The sequence below is a fragment of the Saccoglossus kowalevskii genome, chromosome 19, assembly GCF_978046115.1.
Source record: "Saccoglossus kowalevskii chromosome 19, keSacKowa6.1, whole genome shotgun sequence".
Lineage (NCBI taxonomy): Eukaryota > Metazoa > Hemichordata > Enteropneusta > Harrimaniidae > Saccoglossus > Saccoglossus kowalevskii.
This window is the reverse complement of record NC_140659.1, coordinates 26,087,661-26,114,396: the sequence shown is the minus strand read 5'-3', so window position 1 is coordinate 26,114,396 and position 26,736 is coordinate 26,087,661. Positions and strand designations below refer to the sequence as shown.

Here is a 26,736-nt window from a genome sequence, read left to right as displayed (position 1 = left end):
TATTACAGCCTAGGCCATTGCCACTGTGACATTATTACAGCCTAGTCCATTTTCACTGTGCCATTATTACAGCTTAGGCCATTTCCAATGTGATATTATTACAGCCTAGGCCATTTCAACTGTGCCATTATTACAGCCTAGGCCATTTCCAATGTGCCATTATTACAGCCTAGGCCATTACCACTGTGCCATTATTACAGCCTATGCCATTTCCACTGTGCCATTATTACAGCCTAGGCCATTACCACTGTGCCATTATTACAGCCTAGGCCATTTCCAATGTGCCATTATTACAGCCTAGACCATTTCCACTGTGCCATTATTACAGCCTAGACCATTTCCACTGTGCCATTATTACAGCCTAGGCCATTTCCAATGTGTCATAATTACAGCCTAGACCATTTCCACTGTGCCATTATTACAGTCTAGGCCATTACCACTGTGCCATTATTACAGCCTAGGCCATTGCCACTGTGCCATTATTACAGCCTAGGCTATTGCCACTGTGACATTATTACAGCCTAGACCATTACCACTGTGCCATTATTACAGCCTGGGCCATTGCCACTGTGACATTATTACAGCCTAGACCATTACCACTGTGCCATTATTACAGCCTATGCCATTACCACTGTGACATTATTACAGCCTAGACCATTTCCACTGTGCCATTATTACAGCCTAGACCATTTCCACTGTGCCATTATTACAGCCTAGGCCATTTCCACTGTGCCATTATTACAGCCTAGACCATTTCCACTGTGCCATTATTACAGCCTAGGCCATTTCCAATGTGCCATTATTACAGCCTAGGCCATTACCACTGTGCCATAATTACAGCATAGGCCATTTCCACTGTGCCATTATCACAGCCTAGGCCATTACCACTGTGGCCATTATTACAGCCTAGGCCATTTCCAATGTGCCATTATTACAGCCTAGGCCATTTCCACTGTGGCTATTATTACAGCCTAGGCCATTTCCAATGTGCCATTATTACAGCCTAGGCCATTTCCACTGTGCCATTATTACAGCCTAGGCCATTACCACTGTGGCCATTATTACAGCCTAGGCCATTTCCAATGTGCCATTATTACAGCCTAGGCCATTTCCACTGTGGCCATTATTACAGCCTAGGCCATTTCCAATGTGCCATAATTACAGCCTAGGCCGTTTCCACTGTGGCCATTATTACAGCCTAGGCCATTTCCACTGTGCCATTATTACAGCCTAGACCATTTCCACTGTGCCATTATTACAGCCTAGACCATTTCCACTGTGCCATTATTACAGCCTAGACCATTTCCACTGTGCCATTATTACAGCCTAGGCCATTTCTAATGTGTAATAATTACAGCCTAGACCATTTCCACTGTGCCATTATTACAGTCTAGGCCATTACCACTGTGCCATTATTACAGCCTATGTCATTGCCACTGTGCCATTATTACAGCCTAGGCCATTGCCACTGTGCAACTATTACAGCCTAGGCCATTACCACTGTGCCATTATTACAGCCTAGGCCATTACCACTGTGCCATTATTACAGCCTAGGCCATTACCACTGTGCCATTATTACAGCCTAGGCCATTACCACTGTACCATTATTACAGCCTAGGCCATTTCTACAGTGCCATTATTACAGCCTAGGCCATTTCCAATGTGCCATTATTACAGCCTATGCCATTACCACTGTGCCATTATTACAGCCTAGGCCATTTCTACAGTGACATTATTACAGCCTAGGCCATTACCCCTGTGCCATTATTACAGCCTAGGCCATTACCACTGTGCCATTATTACAGCCTAGGCCATTTCTACAGTGCCATTATTACAGCCTAGGCCATTACCACTGTGTCATTATTACAGCCTAGGCCATTTTCACTGTGCCATTATTACAGCCTAGGCCATTAGATACATTCATAACATTTGAGTAATACGACAAATCATTGATTTGAGTCACTATACAATCTTCACCATGCAAGATCCTCTAATAGCATTATTACGTCACGTAATACTGATTTTATAATAACATTTAACGTCAACATCAACACAAACTAATTCTGTTGTCGCCGATCAATTTTATAAATTGGTTAATTATTATTTTAATCAATTCCAATTCTATTTACTTTTCCTCTGTAAACATTCTTTTACGAAAATAAGGAATGTTTTTTTTCCGTTTTCATAATGATGATCGTCCATGTCAATCTCAGTAACCTAGCAATGCCAGGCCGGGATGATTCAGGGTAGTTAACAAAGAAGCTGCCTTCTGATTGGCTTGATTGATAGGTGTTAGGGTTGTGTAGCCAATCAGGTACAATCTTGTAAGTCACTTCGAATTCGACTTGACTCTCTGAATGCTGCAACGGTAATATTCTAGTTTAATGTACAGACTTGAAATCTAAACCACGTTACCGTCACAGGTGACTAAATGATAATGAGTAATTTCACATTTTGTATTTATTTCACTTGAATAACTACATTATTGGTCTATCAATCATAAACGAAGAGGCTAAGGGTTTACCAATCATGAACCACTAAGCTAATGGTCTACTAATCATGAACCACTAAGCTATCGGTCTACCAATCATAAACCACTAAGCTATCGGTCTACCAATAATGAACCACTAAGCTATCGGTCTACCAATCATGAACCACTAAGCTATCGGTCTACCAATCATGAACCACTAAGCTATCGGTCTACCAATCATAAACCACTGAGCTATCGGTCTACCAATCATAAACCACTAAGCTATCGGTCTACCAATCATAAACCACTAAGCTATCGGTCTACCAATCATGAACCACTAAGCTATCGGTCTACCAATCATAAACCACTGAGCTATCGGTCTACAATCATGAACCACTAAGCTATCGGTCTACCAATCATAAACCACTAAGCTATTGGTCTACCAATCATAAACCACTAAGCTATCGGTCTACCAATCATGAACCACTAAGCTATCGGTCTACCAATCATAAACCACTAAGCTATCGGTCTACCAATCATGAACCACTAAGCTATCGGTCTACCAATCATAAACCACTAAGCTATCGGTCTACCAATCATGAACCACTAAGCTATCGGTCTACCAATCATAAACCACTAAGCTATCGGTCTACCAATCATGAACCACTAAGCTATCGGTCTACCAATCATAAACCACTAAGCTATCGGTCTACCAATCATGAACCACTAAGCTATCGGTCTACCAATCATAAACCACTAAGCTATCGGTCTACCAATCATAAACCACTAAGCTATCGGTCTACCAATCATGAACCACTAAGCTATCGGTCTACCAGTCATAAACCACTAAGCTATCGGTCTACCAATCATGAACCACTAAGCTATCGGTCTACCAATCATAAACCACGAGGCTATCGGTCTACCAATCATAAACCACTAAGCTATCGGTCTACCAATCATGAACCACTAAGCTATCGGTCTACCAATCATGAACCACTGAGCTATCGGTCTACCAATCATAAACCACTGAGCTATCGGTCTACCAATCATGAACCACTAAGCTATCGGTCTACCAATCATGAACCACTATGATATTTGTCTACCAATCATGAACCACTAAGCTATCGGTCTACCAATCATGAACCACTAAGCTATCGGTCTACCAATCATGAACCACTAAGCTATCGGTCTACCAATCATGAACCACTATGATATTTGTCTACCAATCATAAACCACTAAGCTATCGGTCTACCAATCATAAACCACTATACCATTGGTATATCAATCAAAAATCACAACGCTATCGGTGTTTGGCAGAGGTACTTTTCATTTCATTGGTTATCTTGCCTCGAAATCAGTGCATTGGGGGCCAGCTATGCGAGATCACTGACTTTTAAACTCAGAATTGAAAATTGATGCGTTTGACATTTTTTCGTTCAAGCATAACCGCCAGCATAAATAGAATTAGATGTGAACTGATTGCAAGTCATCTCGAATAATCCCAGTGGAAATCACAAAAAAACTTTACATAAGAAGTGTTCGGTTCGTTTTAGAAAACCAGGATACCAATTAGCTAACACGTAATACGGTGACATTTACTTGTTTCAGTCAACCTCGCTACTGTCAATTCTGACGTAATTGTCTGCACAGATGCTACACGGAAATGCAAGACGGAGAATATGGGTTCTTGTTTTTTTACTGATGTCTCACGTTATCTGTCTTTAACATGTTATGTATGAAATGTGTGCACTTGATCGAGAAATACTACGTTGAAATAGCGTTTGTATCTTCACTCGGCATTACGTCATACGTTATTGGTACATGTACGTATATTCACTTGGCTTTGCGTCATACGTTATTAGTACGTACTGTATCTTCACTCGGCATTACGTCATACGTTATTGGTACGTAACTTCACTCGGAATTACGTCATACGTTATTGGTACGTAACTTTACTAGGCATTACGTTATTGGTACGTATTAGTAATTTAAAGATGTTTCCTAAAAATGGTGTAATATGAAATTTAAATTTTTACTCTGACGTCATAGACGATAATTAGAATATGGACGAATATTGGATTAAAATCGGACTAGTGGTTTTGAAGGTATGGCAAAAACAAATCAACAAATCGGTGGCGTACTTTTACCAAAAGTACTGGTTATTTGATATTGTATTTTATGGTATGTTGTTGAGCAATTTTAACATTAAAATCGCACATTGACAATCGAAATTTGACGAATAGTGGATAAGCTATTGATTTGACATGTCCCATTGCACGTTTTTGAAAAATAAATCAAAGCGTAAGGCCTTTACAAACATACGATATCATGCATGACTACCCCCCCCCCCCAAGTCCGTTGGTACAACTAAGTCGGGTCGGGTGTCACATAAAATGCAAGTGAGCCAGGAACTGCGCATGCGTGTTAAAGACTATATCCTTTTAATGGATTAGTTGGAGGAGTTAAGGCTACAACACATAAAAGATTTTAAACCGTACAACAACTTAAATATCTTATTATGTGAACTGTAACTGTCGACTGAGTTAAAAGCATTGAAAATCCATCGCATGAAAAGTTTTCCTATTTTAATCAGTAATTAATCAATAAATTAATCATATTTGATCAGACTATGTGTACCACGTAGCATACGAGTCAATTGCTAACATTTTCAGTATCATTAGTAGAAAATGGTAGAATTTACCCCTGCTGCATAACGCCCAAAGATGGCGGTGATTTGTGAACAAGACAAGTTTCCGATATATAAGCGTTGAACTCTGGATATGCCGTAGTTTAAAATCGTGAGTCGTGCCAATATAGAGAAGACTAGAATTGTTTTCAGATCTTTAGATCACGTGTCCTATTTACGCTTGTTCGTTTCAATCAGACTCATTACGTGAATCGCGAGGGTAATGATTTCACTGTTTTGTTTGCGATGAAGGACTTCTTGTTTCGACGTGTTTTTTTTTCGCATCTAAATCCTATCGTAGTCACAGTTAAGACTATCTGTGGGTCATTATCTTTTCCAACTGTATGTAATCTTTTTGGCTTTATTTTAGTATAAACCATGTGAATCATGTATGCGCCATGTCTTCATCCTTGTTATGGTCGAGTATTAGGAATTTACGTAAACTGATAAACACCGACACAGAAGTACTATGGATCCACAGCTACGTTTTAACCCCGAATACTTACTACAAATAACGCCCCGTTTTTGAACACCTTCATTGTTTCAGATATTTACCTCACCAACGCAAAAATGTTGTTTATAGTGCATGTGCGAGTTTATCTACTTTTTCCGCCATTACGTCGTAATATACAGATAGATATATATGTGGGCGTTTTCAATAAAAAACAAAACACGTTTGAGGTACCGATAATGTCTGAACCCGGTTATAGAAAAGGAACACACGTTGGCCCACGCATGATTTAAAATCAAAATCGTCAGCAACAAATAACCTTTGAACAAGCATTAACATCATATTGCTAAATGCCATGAATGTGAGGGGCAGGCATTTCAAAACTGTTTCTATGGTTATACATGCTTTGCGAATAATGTGATTCATATATAGTCGGTGATCATATACTCAATACATTCTCCGTCTTACGCGCGTGACTGTGACCACTTTCTTAACTGGCTTTCATGCGCGCATACGGAAACTGCTTTTAAACTACCGATTGAAGAAACTGGGTATTTGATATCTTCTACGGGCGTGTATAATGTGCTTGTCAGAAAAGGGATAACTTAAGCAAGTCGGCACGTCAGCTGTTCATGATACACCACCTACGCTCTTATTATGAAATAATGATGTAATCAGCATAGCAACAAGCATAACAACAAGCACGCTGGCATTTGCAGAACTCCTCACTCGTGTGGTCATACATTCATAATTCGTGTCCTCAATAATGCTGTCGAAAATAACCAACTGGATTCAAATTAATTGTTTCATATGACTACATGATGGAGGTTAACATTCGTGGTCTGTTTTCTCGTACATGTACGTGATTTCAAATCGCATATCTATAGCAATATGGCAAACTGACAAGTTGGATAAATATCATGTGAAGATACATAGCGATCGCGGGGGGGAGTTATAAAATAAACACAATTTATCCGATGTTTATCGAATCTGGCGATTTAAATATAATGACCCCGATTTATTATGATAATGCCTGTAGCGCTTCTAAGACTTTGTGCCATTACTGATGCCGTTATGTCACTACTTTTGACCTATGTAGTCCGAAAATTGGATAATCCGAAAATTCAACAGCTCAAATGTTCGATTGTCTGAAACATTTTAAAAGTTTGTTTACGCCGAGTGGCTTGTAACCAATTAAATAATACGCGATTGTAGATATATTAGCCACATGTTATTTCAGGCGTAAGGTTTTAGACAATGATACAAAATAATATCAAAAATGTGTTTATACATTCATAACCCCAAAAATAGTCTGTTGATAATTATATATTTTTGTATGTCTCTTTGTATGAATATTTAAAATTAAAAGAATGTGAGGGGGCTGTTCCCGGGATATCTGTATATAGCGTGTTATATGCGACACTGGCGGACCATATTCGGACTTTTAACTTTGATTATATGAAAATACGCTGTCTTTCATGTTTTATCTTGCATGTTGTTCAATAATTTCTCTGTTATAACGTGTATTTTCTTTCAAACTGTTAGGGTAATGGCACGAAAACATAATTACTTTCGCGTAAACCGTAATCAAGCAAAGGTTAAACGTACAGCTTTCGTCGTCTTATATCAAAGCACCGCTAATCGTGTGTGTATGACTGGAATAACAATAACAAAAGCATACATTTTACCCCGGATGGATTAAACTATAGATTGACACATCATCGTATCGATAAAATATTAAAGATCAAATTTCAACTGTGGTTCATCACACGGAAATCGCGACTAGGGAATTCATATATTTTTTTTTCACTTCAATCCTCAGGTAACACCGTAGAATATATATTTTTTTTAATGGAACGCGCATTGAATGTACAAAACTACTTCTAGATGATTTATCCTAAAACTATCGCCCTCTAAGGTCGAATCGCTTCTATGACATACATGGAGGACACGAAGGTCGTTCAAAATATCAATATCGTTTTGATCTGTTGTCGTTCACCAATGAAGATCATATTTTTGATCAATTTTAATAAACAGACTAATTTTAGATGATGGACGATAACATAACCAAACACAATGGTTGATTCAAACAACATTACCTTCAACCATGTACGTTATTTTGACGTCACAGATGCGTTCCGTGACCAGAGGGCGCGATTTATAGAAATGGTGTATTACATGGCATAAACGTATTCAAATATTAGGCATGTTTGCCGGATGCTATAAAATTACGTCATGCATGTTTTAAGCTCTAACGCGGCGTGGTAAATGAGGCAATTCATAGAGACCAGTGACACGGCACATCAGACGGCAGAGATTAGGCGTATTACGTCATAGTCACTTAATACGACTGTATCCCTCGCATACACAACTCATTTTAGTATATACATTGATATTGTATATAAAATGATCTTCGAGGTCTTTGTATTAGAAACATATCGATGTTAAGTTTTCTTGGAAGTTTCATTTTCGTACATCGTGTGCAAAACGCTCCAAGTCTTCCATGGTACACGCGTGGAACGACAAACTTCAAGTGTTAGGGGTACAAATAACGAACAGGCGTCCTTAAGAGCTTGTAGGTTACGACGACCATGTGCCGTGAAGAGGTCGTTCTTTACAAGATTGAGAAAGACGATATACCAGTGACACACGGACGAAAGGCAGTTTATAAGATGTTAAGTTTATAAGTTGAAACATGCTCCGAATTTAAAGCGGGAGGGTCGTCATCTGCGCACGCGCGGGAACTGAGTCTTAAGTGACGATAACAACACACGCTAAAAATGCAAAGGCTCATGACACGCTATGGCCATCTGACGCATGCGCAGGTGACGACTTGCCTGCTTTAAATGGTTTTGATTTTATAATTCATACGCTAGCCCAATTATTTTCTCGATGAATTGTGATGGAAACGGAAATTTTGAAATCAAGTCGCCCGGGCCGACTGTCCAATAATGCACCATCTTCCCGGACAACCATATATTTTAAATATAAATCTTGTCATCGCCAACTGTTGTAAATATCATGCGATGTACGAGTGATATTTAAAAGCAGCAAGGCTGTTTACGTGAATTGCGTACTAATGACGATGAGTGTAGTTCGCGGCGCAATACCATCATGTAGCAATAATAGAACATATTTAACGACTGTGCAGGTAATCGAGACTGGTCATCCACAGGGAATGTTCCCGTCGGGTTTTCAAGTTGAAATGACGGTCTCCATTAAGGGGTGGACCATTGAAAGGGGTGATGATGGAAAATAAAACACTGTGCAATATATTGATTTTTTTTTCTTTCGCACAGTGCTGTGCTAATTTTTGTTTTCCATGAAGATATTTTTTCAACAATGTAGATTACTTTTTTCTCCAAGATATAGTCGTGCAGATCCTGCAATATTTTTTCCCTATGCATTTTTTTTTAAATTCTGTCACCACCCCCGCGTTTCTGATGGCCAACCCCTGAAACCAATAGCAAAGCGCACCTGCGCCGGTTCGTCGTAATTTCGAATACGACTGTGGATTTAGTATACACGTGACACATCAAATTTTGATTGTACATTACAATCATAATTGGTATCCATTCACTTGAAAATTATTCGGAACAATTACAAATTTTCATTGAAATGTTATTACAAATTATTACAAATAACTAGTACGCAATTTAGGATGCAAATAACATGGAAACGTCGTGTGTGTGTGGGGGGGGGGGGCTGTATCGAACACGACGCGGCGCTACGACCAACGCCCTTACCGGGGGGGGGTTTACTTGCATAGTAGTGCAATATGGGTATGTGCCGCCCGACTGGGGTGTCATTTCACGTTATTTTGTTTAGAAGTGGGTGATCATTTATCAATGGTTTGGTTTAGAAGTGTGTAGCATTTATTTACTTTTTCACAGGTCCTTCAAAGCTAAATAACGGAAAAGGCTGAATGCATTGCCTGGATGCGCTCACTGGTTGCGACAGCTGAAAACACTTGTGTTTAGAAGTGAGTATATAAATAGAAAAAAAACGGTTTAGAAGTGTGTATTGTTTACGAGAGGTGGACTGCACACCCTTATCCAGTTAAGGTGTAAGTAGCCCCCCCCCCCTCCCCCGGCGCCCTTAAAACATAGCAGTAGTCGTAGTAGTCAACATTCTCGCCCACTAGAGCTTATTTTTTGTCCTAAGTTTTCTCCACTGGACTTTTCTTGAAGGCTAATCAATTGCCGTAAAAGGGCCAAAGTTTGCAACAATGGTAGTCGGCTGCCCAATCCACATAAAATTACTAGTATTATTAATTCAAATAGCATTTACTATTTTATGTACTCCAATTACAATGTTGTAATTTTGCGATAAATCACAATCTAATGCGTTAATATACAATACTGAACTAAAAAATGTTTTGTATTGCATCTTTTAAAAACGTGGCTCTGCTCATGCTTCACCTCGTTGTAAATTTCATTGAATTCACACTCCCATTGAATTTACGATACGTACATCAAGAATCACGTGACCTCCATGTTGCCTCTGCACAGAGATAAATATATACATAGCCCTACAACCTTTCTACAATAGAATATACAATACAATATATATATATATAAATCATTAGTAATTTATAACGAGAATGATTCAACCTCGGGTCATTTTCGAAAATTGGGTAAGTACAATATTTTCTTCAAAGGTTAATTTTCCGACTAGCAGTACAATTCACTAAAGCTACACGGTAATTAGGTTTTCATGATTATAACGATGGTAAATTCCACCTCTGTTTTTAAATCGAGATCACTCTACGTGAACGAAGGGATCATGGTATATCTGGAATCGTTACATATTTTGTTTCAGGCAATGATTCAATAATGTTCAGTTTCAAATCACGCAGTCAGGTGTCTCTTCTTATATGACAGTGGTTTTATCGTTCTGTATGTTTTTTGACAATACAACTTCCGTTAACCGAAATGCTTCGCACGCACGCGAGGCAAGTGGGTTCCGTTTCAGACGCGTTGAGACGCGAGGTTTTAATTGTGTCTCAGATTACTTCTTAAATACATGTGCATATTTTAATAATGTTTTTTTGATACAACATGGCGATGAACGCTCTAGATTAAGATATATCATGTAATAAACAAGATGCTTTTTGCAACACACACAATGGTATTCCTAAGATGGGGCATGAAATACTCCAATACGCATGCGCACCGACTGTCGTACCAACTACAATACACAGGCGTGTAAGAGTTTGTTTCAACGAATACTAAGTTATATGAAACTGGTCTAAAAATCGTCGGCTTTTAGTCTATTTTTACTAATTGCCATCCAGTCGGCACTTGCAAATATTTAGCCGGGATATTTGGACCAATGATTGTTAATTTAACATAATTTAAAATGATATCCCTTCGCGGGACACGTGCTTCAATAATTATTATCACAGGAATAGCTTGGTAAAATATACGGTGGTCAAACTACCAGCACCACGTGTCCTCTGCCTGACCCCTAACTGCCAATGACTCTTAATCACGACTCAGAGGCACTCATATGGAAAAAAGTCACATGTTGGCGAGAAGCTACCTTTATCAGTACGTAATATCAGCAGAGCTAGGCTAATAGTAGAAGCACTTGGCCTTGTAATCAGTGAGAAAAAAACATTAAGTTGAAAGCAGTGATGTACTATGCACATAGAGGTGTCTTTATGACCAGACCTCTTGGGATTGGAAAGTAAATGCCGCATTTCATCCAAAAATATTCAATCTAAGTTTCATGGTAAAATGAAGTAACCATATGTATCCATGTCGGTATGTGTTTCGATATCATAACTGCACATGCAGAGTGTATATGCATATGCTTCATTCAGCATCATATGCTGTACCTTATATGCTATCTATGATATCATGTTATTCAATTTGTACTGTCATTTAGGCAGAATGTGTGTCAAAGCGTATATTCTTGTCATTGTGTAGTATATGTTTAGTATTATATGCTGTCATTCAGTATTATATGCTGTCATTCAGTATTATATGCTGCTATTCAGTATTATATGCTGTCATTCAGTATTATGTGCTGCCATTCATTCAGTATTATGTGCTGCCATACATTATATATGCTGTAATTCAGTATTATGTGCTGCCATTCAGTATTATGTGCTGCCATACATTATATATGCTGTAATTCAGTATTATATGCTGTCATTCAGTATTATGTGCTGCCATTCAGTATTATGTGCTGCCATACATTATATATGCTGTAATTCAGTATTATATGCTGCCATTCAGTAATATATGCTGCCATTCAGTATTATATGCTGCCATAAATTATATATGCTGTAATTCAGTACCAGGTGGCATAAAAAAAAAACGTTCCAAATGAAACGTTATTTCAGTCAGTACTTAGTCTACCAATATTCTGTGTGGGTACAATTTATTAATAGTGTGGTTTAAGAGTATATGTTCGCGTGGTTTATTGATTAGAAATCTGAACTGGAGAGAAAATATTGTTGAATGTGTAAACAAAGCTTGTATGATGCTAGGTGTTCTTAGGTACACATGTAAGCAATTGAACAAATATTGGTACATTGTATGCACTATACATATAGTCGGAACCAATCTCGAGTATTCCTCGCAGGTGTTTCCATTTAGAAAAAGTTTATTAAATCCGTGTGCATAGAAAGCGCGTGATGTGCCTTGTTGGTATGATGAAATTGTTTACGCGGATCTGTTGACAGACTTATTTAGTTGGTTACTAGCGAATTGCTGAGTTATGTCTGGCATCGTTTAGACCATTTGAGATTCCGGACGGAACTTGCTTCAGTGATTTAGAACTAATTACGAGATAACCGTCGCTATTCGGACTACTATTTCTGACAGTTTAGTATTCGTAATTATTAATGTAGTGAACGATTAATCAAAAGATATGACGTATTCAGTACTTGTGATTTGCTTTATGATTGAAGGTTACGCCTTAGAGTCTTTTTACAGCTTTGTAATTGGTTAAGATTTTGAAAGTGAATAAAGAGAGTTTGAGTTGGTCTTGGCGAGTACACCAGAAGAGATGCAGTCCTGGAGAGTCTTGGGACAGAATCTTGGGTCAGCCTTGCGATAGTCTTGGGGACGTTTCCCCAGGGCGCTATGTCTTATGGAGTGCTCGACTGACTGACTAAGACGAGAGTTGAAACGTATTTCGTTGTGTGCGTCTATTTGACTGTAAAGCTTAAGTGACTTACCCGATCCCGTACTTCAAGGGGACGCGATAGAGAGACGAGACGAGATTCCCCCCTGACACGTGTGGAGAACCCAGAGAGAAGATTTCCCCCGTGATATTGGACTCAATTCGATTCCATTAGAAACACGCAGAGAATTTCTTGATCTGTTCTTATGTTACCTTAAGTCCCGCCATACCACAATGCCACTTTATATTACATACTTTAAATCGCGCCCTCTAGTAATAGAGCGATTCTGTGACGTCAAACTGAAGTATATGTATTTAAATGTGCAGCCGTTCGTCATTTGTACTATAGAAACATCCTTCAAACGCATAAGCTTTAATCATGATAGACCACGACAGATCAGAACGATATCGACACCGAGAACGGCCTTCATATTACCCAGTTACGTCATATAAGCGACTCGTCCCTATAGGGCGCGATTAATAGGAAAAGTATGTTTTGCGAACATTTTCCACTTCGTTCTACGAGATTACATATTGCTTTTTCTAATCTAAATTGTCATTTAATTGCCAGAAAATGTTCTGTTATACAATGTCTCTATTAAATGGATATCTAACCTCGAAGCTATTGTCATTTTTAGCAATTTAGGCAGTGACGTGTATTGCCTTATTCCTTATTCAGTATTATATCTTCATCATTACCAGTGAATTTCATGACGTCATTGCTGCAGATTGTTCGCGATAATGTATCTCACTATTGAGCATCAAAACCCCCATACAATGGATATTAATACAGTGTTGTTTCAGGAAACAAACAAGGGAGAAGCTATTTTTTTTAAATGAGAAATTGTGGTAACAAGTTGTTGATATTGAAATCGCCATCGAATAAAATGGTTTAATACCAGTAACAACGCAATTCAGTATCAAAATCAAACAATTTTGAGAGGACATCGTCGTCTGCTCTGAACGCCAAAGCCCGCTCGGTCGGGTGATTTATGCAAATGCGATAAACGAAGTGAGAGTGTGTTCATAGAGCGCGAGTACCGAGTTTATGAGTTTGTTTTGTTTTTTGTAATGAGTAGTACTATCATTTGCGAAAAGCGATCGACGAAAGACCGACATGACTTGTATTTCCTCATAGGCGACTTCTCATTAAATTTCACAGTTCGGGGTTACATTTTACATAATCAAATGTATCTCTGTTCTCAGGCGAGTTTTTTTTACTCCCATGTGCAAAGCAAACGATGGGAGGCTTTTGCAGTTAATGTGTATTTATGTGTGTGTGTCCGATTGTTCCACTGATATATGAAACTTGATACATATTAATTACCTAATTTGCATGATACTTGATACTTGTTCCTTGACCGTTCCACTGATATCTAATGGACCACGAACTGGATTTTGATGGAATTTGGTACATAAATGCTTGTCGACTATGCACAGATCTAATTAGTTTTGAATAAAAATCACCCAATATGTATAATGATTAGATAATTTCCACTGATATATAAAGTACTAATCACATTTCAATGAAACTTGGTACATGGATGCTTTGGACAATGCACAGACTTCTTTAGTTTTGGTTTAAATCTGTGCATATTAATTACCTAATTTGCATACTAATTAATACTTTTTCGGTTTTTCCATCGATATCTCAAATTCTAATCATATTTTAATGAAATTTGGTACATTGATGGTCGGTTATATTAAAACCCTGCATATTAATTACCCGATTTGCATAATAATTAGTCAGTTTTTAGCTTTTAAATCAATATCTCAAGCACTTTACATAATAATTTACTTACTTACTTTCCTTCGATTTTTTAAGAATTAATCATCACATCTTAATGAAACTTGGCACATATGTACCCTGGAACAATAAACAGACCTATTTAGTTTGGGGTTGAAATATATGCCTAAGAATTGCATAACTTGCGTAATAATTACTCATTTTTTTCAACCATTGTCTTAAGATCCCCTAATCACTGCCTAAAATACAGATAATATTTAGCTGTGACGTCATCGGGGCTTAGGACTTTCTTCCCTTCTCGCACTTTGTGCTCGCGTTAGGTGATTTGCGGTTAGTTGACAAGCCCCTGTGTCTGGAGACACTATGCCTCCACACACTGTCATGGTGTATGTACAGCCACCAAAACCAGTGTGCCGTTCGCTCGGGTAACCGAAATGTTTGTTATTATGAGATTGTGAAAATGAATATCCAGAAAGACGTTTTAAATTATGCATATTCAAGGTCAGTGACTGTTAAATAATAAATAATAACAATAATGACCTCACCACCAACGGAAGCTCACTTTGAGCGACATATATGTGTGAGGCGTGACAAAGTGTGCTTTTGTTCAATATGGGTTGACCGGTCTTTAATTATTTGTTAGGAATACCTTTGTTACCTTATCTGTTGTTCAATGCATCGGTGTTACTTTCTTGGTGTCATCAGTATAATACAAACAATTAATAGAATAAATGCAAAATGGTGATTCGATAATACCCATTAGTTTATGCTGTAGTAGTATATGATGTACCTCAGTAGTTTATGCTCTATCTTAGTAGTATATGATGTACCTCAGTAGTTTATGCTGTATCTCAGTAGTATATGATGTACCTCAGTAGTTTATGCTCTATCTTAGTAGTATATGATGTACCTCAGTAGTATATGATGTACCTCAATAGTTTATGCTATATCTCAGTAGTATATGATGTACCTCAATAGTTTATGCTGTATCTCAGTAGTATATGATGTACCTCAGTAGTTTATGCTGTATCTTAGTAGTATATGATGTACCTCAGTAATTTATGCTGTATCTTAGTAGTATATGATGTACCTCAGTAGTTTATGCTCTATCTTAGTAGTATATGATGTACCTCAGTAGTTTATGCTCTATCTTAGTAGTATATGATGTACCTCAGTAGTTTATGCTGTATCTCAGTAGTATATGATGTACCTCAGTAGTTTATGCTGTATCTTAGTAGTATATGATGTACCTCAGTAGTTTATGCTGTATCTCAGTAGTATATGATGTACCTCAGTAGTTTATGCTATATCTTAGTAGTATATGATGTACCTCAGTAGTTTATGCTGTATCTCAGTAGTATATGATGTACCTCAGTAGTTTATGCTGTATCTCAGTAGTATATGATGTACCTCAGTAGTTTATGCTGTATCTCAGTATTATATGATGTACCTCAGTAGTTTATGCTGTATCTCAGTAGTATATGATGTACCTCAGTAGTTTATGATGTATCTCAGTAGTATATGATGTACCTCAGTAGTTTATGCTGTATCTTAGTAGTATATGATGTACCTCAGTAGTTTATGCTGTATCTTAGTAGTATATGATGTACCTCAGTAGTTTATGCTCTATCTTAGTAGTATATGATGTACCTCAGTAGTTTATGCTGTATCTCAGTAGTATATGATGTACCTCAGTAGTTTATGCTCTATCTTAGTAGTATATGATGTACCTCAATAGTTTATGCTGTATCTCAGTATTATATGATGTACATCAGTAGTTTATGCTGTAGTAGTATATGATGTACCTCAGTAGTTTATGTTGTATCTCAGTAGTATATGATGTACCTCAGTAGTTTGTGCTGTATCTCAGTAGTATATGATGTACCTCAGTAGTTTATGCTGTATCTTAATAGTATATGATGTACCTCAGTAGTTTATGCTGTATCTCAGTAGTATATGATGTACCTCAGTAGTTTATGCTGTATCTCAGTAGTATATGATGTACCTCAGTAGTTTATGCTGTATCTCAGTAGTATATGATGTACCTCAATAGTTTATGCTGTATCTCAGTAGTATATGATGTACCTCAGTAGTTTATGCTGTATCTTAGTAGTATATGATGTACCTCAGTAATTTATGCTGTATCTTAGTAGTATATGATGTACCTCAGTAGTTTATGCTCTATCTTAGTAGTATATGATGTACCTCAATAGTTTATGCTGTATCTCAGTAGTATATGATGTACCTCAATAGTTTATGCTGTATCTCAGTAGTATATGATGTACCTCAATAGTTTATGCTGTATCTCAGTAGTATATGATGTACCTCAGTAGTTTACGCTGTATCTTAGTAGTATATGATGTACCTCAATAGTTTATGCTGTATCTTAGTAGTATATGATGTACCTCAGTAGTTTATGCTGTATCTCAGTAGTATATGATGTACCTCAGTAGTTTATGCTGTATCTTAGTAGTATATGATGTACCTCAGTAGTTTATGCTCTATCTTAGTAGTATATGGTGTACCTCAATAGTTTATACTGTATCTCAGTAGTATATGATGTACCTCAGTAGTTTATGTTGTATCTCAGTAGTATATGATGTACCTCAGTAGTTTATGCTCTATCTTAGTAGTATATGATGTACCTCAGTAGTTTATGCTCTATCTTAGTAGTATATGATGTACCTCAGTAGTTTATGCTCTATCTTAGTAGTATATGATGTACCTCAGTAGTTTATGCTCTATCTTACGACTAGGCCCAATTTAGGTGTCATTCCTCACAAATATAAATTTACATATACATAAAACTACTGTGTGTTCAGCAAAGAGGGGCCCGAGAGCTAAGGTGCGGCTGTCATTTATTGTGATCATGGTACACCGGCCAAATTGTTGTTGTCAACAAAAAGGAATTGTTCTATTGTTGCAACAAGTTACTGGTTGTTGATGGCACTTGCAACATTGCATGAAACACGGATCAACATTTGTTGTCAACAAAAGTTGCAGATCCGTGTACCATGGTATTTATTGTAGAATCGTACCAAAATCTATCGACGACTTCACAATGTAAAATTATTTCATCTTCAACAGCACTAGCCAGGGTGTAGCCAGGGAAGGCAATTATTGACGGACTTAGATTTAAAAGTATGTTATTCAGGAGCAACACCATTGAAAATCTCTGAGTTTGTTATGTCTTGATCATCTAAATAAAGAGATAAATATCATGTCTTACTTACATACATTTATTTGTACAATGGTGTATTAATAAATACGTTTCACTAAATTTTGAAAACAAATGTTTCCTCTTAGTTTGGATTGAATTTGGATTATACCCACACACCTAGAAAGGCGTGTTAATGATATCCTGTAGCTGAATGCAAGCATATAAATCATATAAATTAACACCGCTTCAAATAATGTTCTTTTTCAAACTTATTTTTTAAGAAAGATTTCCATGAATGAGGGATATCCCTACTAAAAGACGTCGAAACGAAAAGAATTCATACATTGTACCTTGTATTTTGCAAACAAATATGGCATGCCGAGTCCATTAATGGCAATCAATATATAATAAAAGCTTTATCAGGAACTCATCACAAAAAATATTTTATATTTATAAAACATTTCTTTAAAGATACCAGAAGAGGGTGATTAGTCATAATAGGAACACAGAAGGTGCGGAAATACGCAAAGCCAAATTCTATCCAACAGGGTCAAGTCACGCATCGTCCAGAATTTAAATAAACTAGGGAACTAGCATTATTGAGTTTATTTGCTAGCGCATAAATTCAAGGAATCTTTATTGGAGTAGTTTGTTAGGCAATGGATTATGCCTGATTTGCTTTCACATTTGTTTTATTAACTGTCAGACCTGAACGAGTTTCAAGAGAGAGAAAAGTTTGTTTAGCCGACCCGACATAATTCGTATGTTCCACAGGTTACTCGGTAGTTTATTTATTTAACAACTTGAACAAGTTGTGTACAAACATATTATCCATATTTGAAAAGTTATGCCAAAGTGTCTAACCAGTGACCAATAATGTTTATAAAAGTCAATTGGCAATCCATCGCTTCCTAGGGTTTCAATCGATGGAAACAATTTGACACAGTCAACACATTGTAGGCCAATATACTGTTGTGACCCTGTGTGACATTTAAATCCATATTATCATCTAATATTATTTCTTTTATGTCATTTAAAAGCTTTCTACAAAATTGGATATGCTGTATTTCTACATTAAGCCCGTATGCCACACTTACTTTCTTAAACACATAATCCAAACCACAGACAAATTCAATGATTCTTCAGTTTCAGTATTTGAAATACATATGAAAAGATTATATGTCTTTTAAACTGACTCTTACAATATTTGTTTCTCTGTACACAGTTTTGCATTTCTTGAAACACAATGAGCTGTGAATTTTTGAATGCGCATTCAAGTAAAATGTGTTTGTGCTTTCTATGTTTCATAGTGTGGTGACGTGTCTAGATGTGCCCTGCATCCTTTCCCTAAGATTATAGTACCTGAAAATATGGCTGTATTTTTCAACAACAAAAATTAAAAAAAACATACATACTCAAAAAGCTCAACGCCGAGCAACAACGTCCTGTCAAAACACAAGGCAGGAAACAACAGCATCATTTAAGTTCTATAAATTATAGTTTCATTCCCACTCCTTGTCACATGCAGACAACAAATCCTGACATATTGACACACTGAAGATGTAGTATGTCTTCAACTTCTAGATCATGGTGTCATATACCCAAATCAAACCTGAAGTTCATTATTACAACCACTCATATGTATGCGTACATTTACATGTATATTAAACTCTATAAGTGTTCTCCAAATTTCATTTCATTTTTTTTTTCATTTCCCATGAACTACACAACTGGTGATAGGTCCTATATAGGCAACTATTAAGTATTATATTCTATCACTCCAACTTTAATTAAATTGTATTCAAGTTTTGAACATAGATTATTTAGATTAATAATCGGTTCTTTCTAAATCAGATCTTAAAATGTACCGAATCCCAGTTCAATCTGCTTCGCTATCAATTGCAGTTCCGTGAATTCTGTCAATACACATAACGTCTCCTTAGAATTTGACGATCTTACCAATTTTAAAGGCATTTCCCATCACGTGTTTTCTGGTTATATATTCATTGTATAATGGTTTTACGTAGATATAATCATCTTTAAAAACTGTTTTTGTCTCTCTCGGCACTTCATGCCCGTCTAAGCGACAGTTGAATTTTTCCTACAATGAAGTATTCAGTAACTAACGAGTGCAAATGCACCAATCAGCACGTCTCCCTTCCAGCACAGGGGATCAATCAATCTACTTATGGAAGTAAGCAGTCGGTGCCCTTGTTCTAAAACAAGTCGAATTCCCGATTCCATTTCGATTTGTTTCTTGTCAATCACGCCTACTGACTGAAATGTGTTTGCAAATTCCTGAAAAATTGTGCCTACTTTCCTTTCTATACTGGTTGTTAGATGCAGACTCCTCTAGCTATGTCGACTCGTCATTTCCAGTCGCCACCATGGTAATCGCGAAGCCGGAGACTACTTTGAAAATTATTTTTAGCGTTCTTCTAACTTTGTTTGACTCAGAATGTTAGCACTTCTATTCCAAGAGAATGGTCACGCAACCCTGCTCACTGGAAGGCACGACTTATCGAAAAAGGCACGTACAATGGCAAACGGCCACAAACCGCAATCCCCTAATATAGCTCTCCCATGCTAGTCACTCACGTGACGAATAAAACACACTGATTTGATTTTCATTCCAAGTTATAAACGTGTCAGACACATATCACTAAAATCAGCGATACTATATCTTCACGACATTGAATGTGATGTAAATGTCACTATTCAGTTCATTCCATATACTTTATTTTGATGTGACTTATTCATCTGAATATTTAATTAATTTTAAGAATGACATGATAGAGGAGTATATGTATACCCTGTCTCAGTACATATGCTATGGATAACTGAATTTAATTTGCAGATCAACTACTGAGTGGCCTAGCTGTTAAGATGATTAAAAGACGTATGTATCCTGCCAAGATGTACTGGGAGTGATTATATAATATAATAATATTATATGCCCGCCGTACAGCTTGAAAAGAGTGATAAGTTAAGGGCAGTGAGTCATTGCGACGCGCGTCAAAATTTGCATAATTCAATGTTAGGAATTACGCAATACTACTACTTTTGTGTGAGCGCATTTACTGAGTTCTTTTTGGATGGATGCTATTGACAAATTCGTCGTTAGAGGGCGCGGCGTATAGGAAAGGTGGAGTGATTGGCTGGCACCGTTGTAACTGAGACATAATAACGTGCGTTCCACATTTAAAGTTTTGCGCTTCAATTGAAACCGAACTCCGAACAGTTCGATACGCGTTCCTTATCATCACTACACAAATCTGATTTGCATACGACAATTTGTTATGTTCACAGTTATGTTGAAGTCATGAGGTTACTTAATCAGTTTAATAACACCGCACGTTTTGTGTTACGCCCTAATTCTAAATGAAATGATCGCATAATTTGATTAAATATGTATGGTTTGCACTAGAAAATTGTTGTCATAGAATTATACAATAAATAAACTGACCAGAAGTTTTATGTTCTATGACTTAAGCAAGGCTGACACTTGTACGATTCTGTGGCACGACTGGCGTGAAGTGCGCGTAAAGCCGTCGTGACGGCGTGTCATATCGAGACGAGAATTTTGAAATGTTCAAAAGTTTGGTCACGACCGGGTCATATACTATGCGCAAACTGTTCGTGAACTCGTCGGGACGATGCGTGCCAGTGCTTGGCAGTGCACGACTGCCACGAATTGTTCACGAACAGCTCCCGTCAAGTTCACGAGTAGTTCACGACATGTTCACGAATTGGTGCCTTCCCACTGACACGGTCACGTGTACTTCACGCATTGATGACACGAGCAGTTCACAACTAGTTCACGCACTTCACGAACAGTTCACGACGAGTTCACGAGCAGTACGAGACTACTGTGCGATAGTGGCGCTCGCGGCAGTCACGGCGCAGGGGTATATAAAGGGCTTCCTGGACACCGTGACTGCTCGCCATTCCAGATACCGCCAGCGAAGAGACAACTTATATCACAGAGACAACGTGTCTAAAACAAAGTCAATCAAAAAAAGACCAGGGGTTGGGGAGGCCCCTTTTTATATGGCGTCTCCAGGTCGGCACGACACCGTCCGAATTCCCAAACTCGTCGTGCCATTGCGGGAAGTGCGTAAACAATGCGCAAACAATGCGTGAACTCGTCGTGCCAGTGCGGGGCCTCCTAGTTGCCACGACAAAATCGTGGCCAAAAGTCAGCCTTGCTTCAAACGCAGAGAAGTGAATCCGTTCAAGCCAGAAATATTATTGAAATATTCACCAGAAAACAAGATAAATGTAGATGTTAGGAAATCCCTTTGAGTGGAATTAATGTTTAATTTTTCTTTCCCAGTCGTATACGTAAACAGCACGTTGTTTCTTCCCAGTGCACTAATAACATTAGCGTGGCTTTGCACAAATTAGTCCGCGATAAAATTTACGTTTTCAGACATTAATAATTAGCTTAGTTGCAACATGATTTTTTTCTTCAATTTTTGTAGTTTTGTAGTACATTTCAGGTGAATACAGCTGACCGTGCGTAGTAAGGTAGGTGATTGACCAGAAAATTGAAGGCTGCCTGTGGCAGAGGTACTATTGCGTAAAGCGCAAAGACCTATGGGAAGGTGATTGAGTTGAAGCTTGTACTTACATGAAGCTGCCGTACTATTGACAATTTGAGGCTAGTTTCTAAAGCTAACACAATCAGGGTGTCCAACGGAAGCAGAAACTTCAGATGCGGAACAAATCAGCGTACTGGACCTGGATGGTTTTTATTTCAAAACTTATTATTTCACCATTTCGTTATTTACCCGAAAAAAATACAATCTGTAATTTTATCAAAACATAATGAACAACTAGATTCCTAAAAATGATTCAAATATTGTCAAATTGAATATTATTTTGTTAATTTAAAATTGAATACCACAGACTCCATAGTAAATCTGCTAGATTAAAGCATGGATTCTTACGTTACTTAATTTAAAGGGGCACCTTCCAGTTAAGCCTAATCTCACAACATTTACTTTCTGGGTTAAAATAACAATGGATAACAAAAAGATAGATTAACATTGTAAACAACATAAACAATAGTGTCCCATGATTCTTTGGTGCAATCCATGGGATTGAGCGGTTCCCCTTTAAGTGGTAATGTATTAAACGTGGTCAGATAGACGTCGTCAACGAACCAATCATATACAAGTAGTATGGAGGATATACATAATCCTACCAGCTTAGTCTGGCGTCAGCATTCGTCAATGATTTCCGCCAGAAAAGTGTATCCATCCGCGATATACGCGAAGATTGATGCTGCCCAGTGGCGCTTCCGACAGCAATCGGGGTCGCACAGTCTAGTAGTTAGATTACAGAAGGTTAAACCCAATAAAATAGAGTACTTTTGTGAGTATGCATGAGCCTGTGACGGCAAGCGTTGGGAAACAAACTTGAACTAGCTTTAAAGGTACTGACAAGAATGTCATCATTTCACCAATTGCTGAAAAGGATAGGATATGAACTGTCGTATGCACTCAGGAATGATGAGTTAATATTTGCGTTCATCTTCGTGAGCCAAGTTCTGTTACATGTAGATTAAAACAAGAAACTATTATTCACTGTTTTGTAGGTCCTATCAAAGCGCGGTAATATTTATAGTTGTTCAAATCATGTTTATGAGAAATGTGGTCACGTTCACGGAAAGAAGGCAACTAACAAAGAAGGATAAATAGCATGAGCAATAAGTGATTTTTCTTTCATTTCGGGATCTCGAAAAGCGCGTGAAAAGGATCGAACGTCTGTATCCAAAATCCAGTGATATGATTTACAACATGAATTTCTTTTTTCTTTTGTAGTTCAGTGTCGAAATAAATAATTTTAAGAGGGAGTCATTGTGTTCAAATACCCTCACTTGGCCGCCATCAAAACGGTCTATTCGTAATAAGAAACGCGATTCCACAGGTAGTTCCCACGAGAGTGAAGCCCAGGATTCTACCCCGAAATTGAATAGAATTGAATTCAATTATTATCAGTCAAACATTTACTAAAACGTAAACAACGACAACAGATGTCAAACGATAATTCAAAAAAATAATATGCGCCTTTGTTAAATATTTTTACATTTTTCATCCATATATATTTCAATAAAGTTGATAAAACAAACATGGGGTAAATATCATGATTTATATTTCAGTCAGTTTGACAGTGGTTGCCATGACATATATTGATAAAGGTTAATGACAAGACCAGATGGCGAGCTGGTCGAAATCAACCAAAAACATCTTATGACTCTGCAGTTTTTAAGATATAATACAGTAGCTGTAATTCTAAACCAATGTTGTTTGCGAGTTTAACTAAGGTAGTATCTTTGTGGAATGTTAGTGCGAGATTATTACCCCATCAATATTAGTTAGCGTTGACAATGTATAGAAATGTTTTCTCTAGACAGCTTGACGAGTAATTAATTGATTATGATGTGTAAAACTTTCATGTGATTGGTTGTTTGTTGGAAGGCAAGGCCTTAGAGTCTCTTATACTGATTGTAATTGGTTAAGGGGTGACAAGAAATAAAGATTGATTTAATGCTGTCTCGGGTGAAAACCAGGGACTTGGCAGAGAATCGTTTTGGGAACATGAACGAAGCTTGTGTGTGTCTTTTGTCAGCCTAGGGTGGAAACGACCGAATCCCGGTTACCTAAGTGAAAGGTTTTTAACCATCAATAATACCTATCACATAAACAGGAACATGTATATGATAAATCATATGGTAAACGGGAACATGTATATGATAAATAATAGAACAACAGGTAACGGAGACATATATACATATATTAAATAAATAAACATAGAGTGAACGGAGACATGTATATGATAAATAATAGAACATAGGGTAAACGGGAACATGTATATGATAAATAATATAACAGATTAAACGGGAATATGTATATGTTGAATATTAGAACATGGATTAAACGGGAATATGTATATATGTTAAATATTAGAACATATGGTAAACGGGAACATGTATATGTTAAATAATAGAACACAGGGTAAACGGGAATACGTATATGTTAAATATTAGAACATATGGTAAACGGGAACATGTATATGTTAAATAATAGAACATAGGGTACACGGGAACATATAAGTGATAAATAATAGAACATAGATTACACGGGAATATGTATATGTTGAATAATAGAACATGGATTAAACGGGAATATGTATATGTTAAATATTAGAAGATATGGTAAACGGGAACATGTATATGTTAAATAATAGAACATAGGGTAAACGGGAACATGTATATGATAAATAATATAACAGATTAAACGGGAATATGTATATGTTGAATATTAGAACATGGATTAAACGGGAATATGTATATATGTTAAATATTAGAACATATGGTAAACGGGAACATGTATATGTTAAATAATAGAACACAGGATAAACGGGAATACGTATATGTTAAATATTAGAACATATGGTAAACGGGAACATGTATATGTTAAATAATAGAACATAGGGTACACGGGAACATATAAGTGATAAATAATAGAACATAGATTACACGGGAATATGTATATGTTGAATAATAGAACATGGATTAAACGGGAATATGTATATGTTAAATATTAGAAGATATGGTAAACGGGAACATGTATATGTTAAATAATAGAACATAGGGTAAACGAGAATACGTATATGTTAAATAATAGAACATAGGGTAAACAGGAACATGTATATGATAAATAATAAAACATAGGGTAAACGGGAACATGTATATGATAAATAATAGAACATAGGGTAAACGGGAAAATATAAGTGATAAATAATAGAACAGAGATTAAACGGGAATATGTATATGGTAAATAATAGAACATAAATTAAACGGGAATATGTACATGTTAAATAATAGAACATAGGGTAAACGGGAACATGTATATGATAAATAATAGAACATTGGGTAAACGGGAACATATAAGTGATAAATAATAGAACAGAGATTAAACGGGAATATGTATATGATAAATAATAGAACATAAATTAAACGGGAATATGTACATGTTAAATAATAGAACATAGGGTAAACGGGAACATGTATATGTTAAATAATAGAACACAGGGTAAACGGGAACATATAAGTGATAAATAATAGAACAGAGATTAAACGGGAATATGTATATGATAAATAATAGAACATAGGGTAAATGGGAACATGTATATGTTAAATAATAGAACATTGGGTAAACGGGAACATGTATATGATAAATAATAAAACATAGGGTAAACGGGAACATGTATATGTTAAATAATAGAACATAGGGTAAACGGGAACATATAAGTGATAAATAATAGAACAGAGATTAAACGGGAATATGTATATAATAAATAATAGAACAGAGATTAAACGGGAATATGTATATGATAAATAATAGAACATAGGGTAAATGGGAACATGTATATGTTAAATAATAGAACATTGGGTAAACGGGAACATGTATATGATAAATAATAAAACATAGGGTAAACGGGAACATGTATATGTTAAATAATAGAACATAGGGTAAACGGGAACATATAAGTGATAAATAATAGAACAGAGATTAAACGGGAATATGTATATAATAAACAATAGAACATAAATTAAACGGGAATATGTACATGTTAAATAATAGAACATAGGGTAAACGGGAACATGTATATGTTAAATAATAGAACATTGGGTAAACGGGAATATGTATATGATAAATAATAGAACATAGGGTAAATGGGAACATGTATATGTTAAATAATAGAACATTGGGTAAACGGGAACATGTATATGATAAATAATAAAACATAGGGTAAACGGGAACATGTATATGTTAAATAATAGAACATAGGGTAAACGGGAACATATAAGTGATAAATAATAGAACAGAGATTAAACGGGAATATGTATATGTTAAATAATAGAACATAGGGTAAACGGGAACATGTATATGTTAAATAATAGAACATAAATTAAACGGGAATATGTATATGTTGAATAAGAGAACATAGGGTAAACGGGAACATGTATATGTTAAATAATAGAACATTGGGTAAACGGGAACATGTATATAA

General features: G+C 36.7%; 1 protein-coding gene across 1 annotated transcript in view; it reads right to left on the bottom strand.

Annotated features, from left to right (window-relative positions):
* Positions 1-26,736, bottom strand: part of LOC100376513 (synaptotagmin-15-like) — a 93,115-nt gene that overhangs the window by 6,779 nt on the left and 59,600 nt on the right. The window lies entirely within an intron of this gene.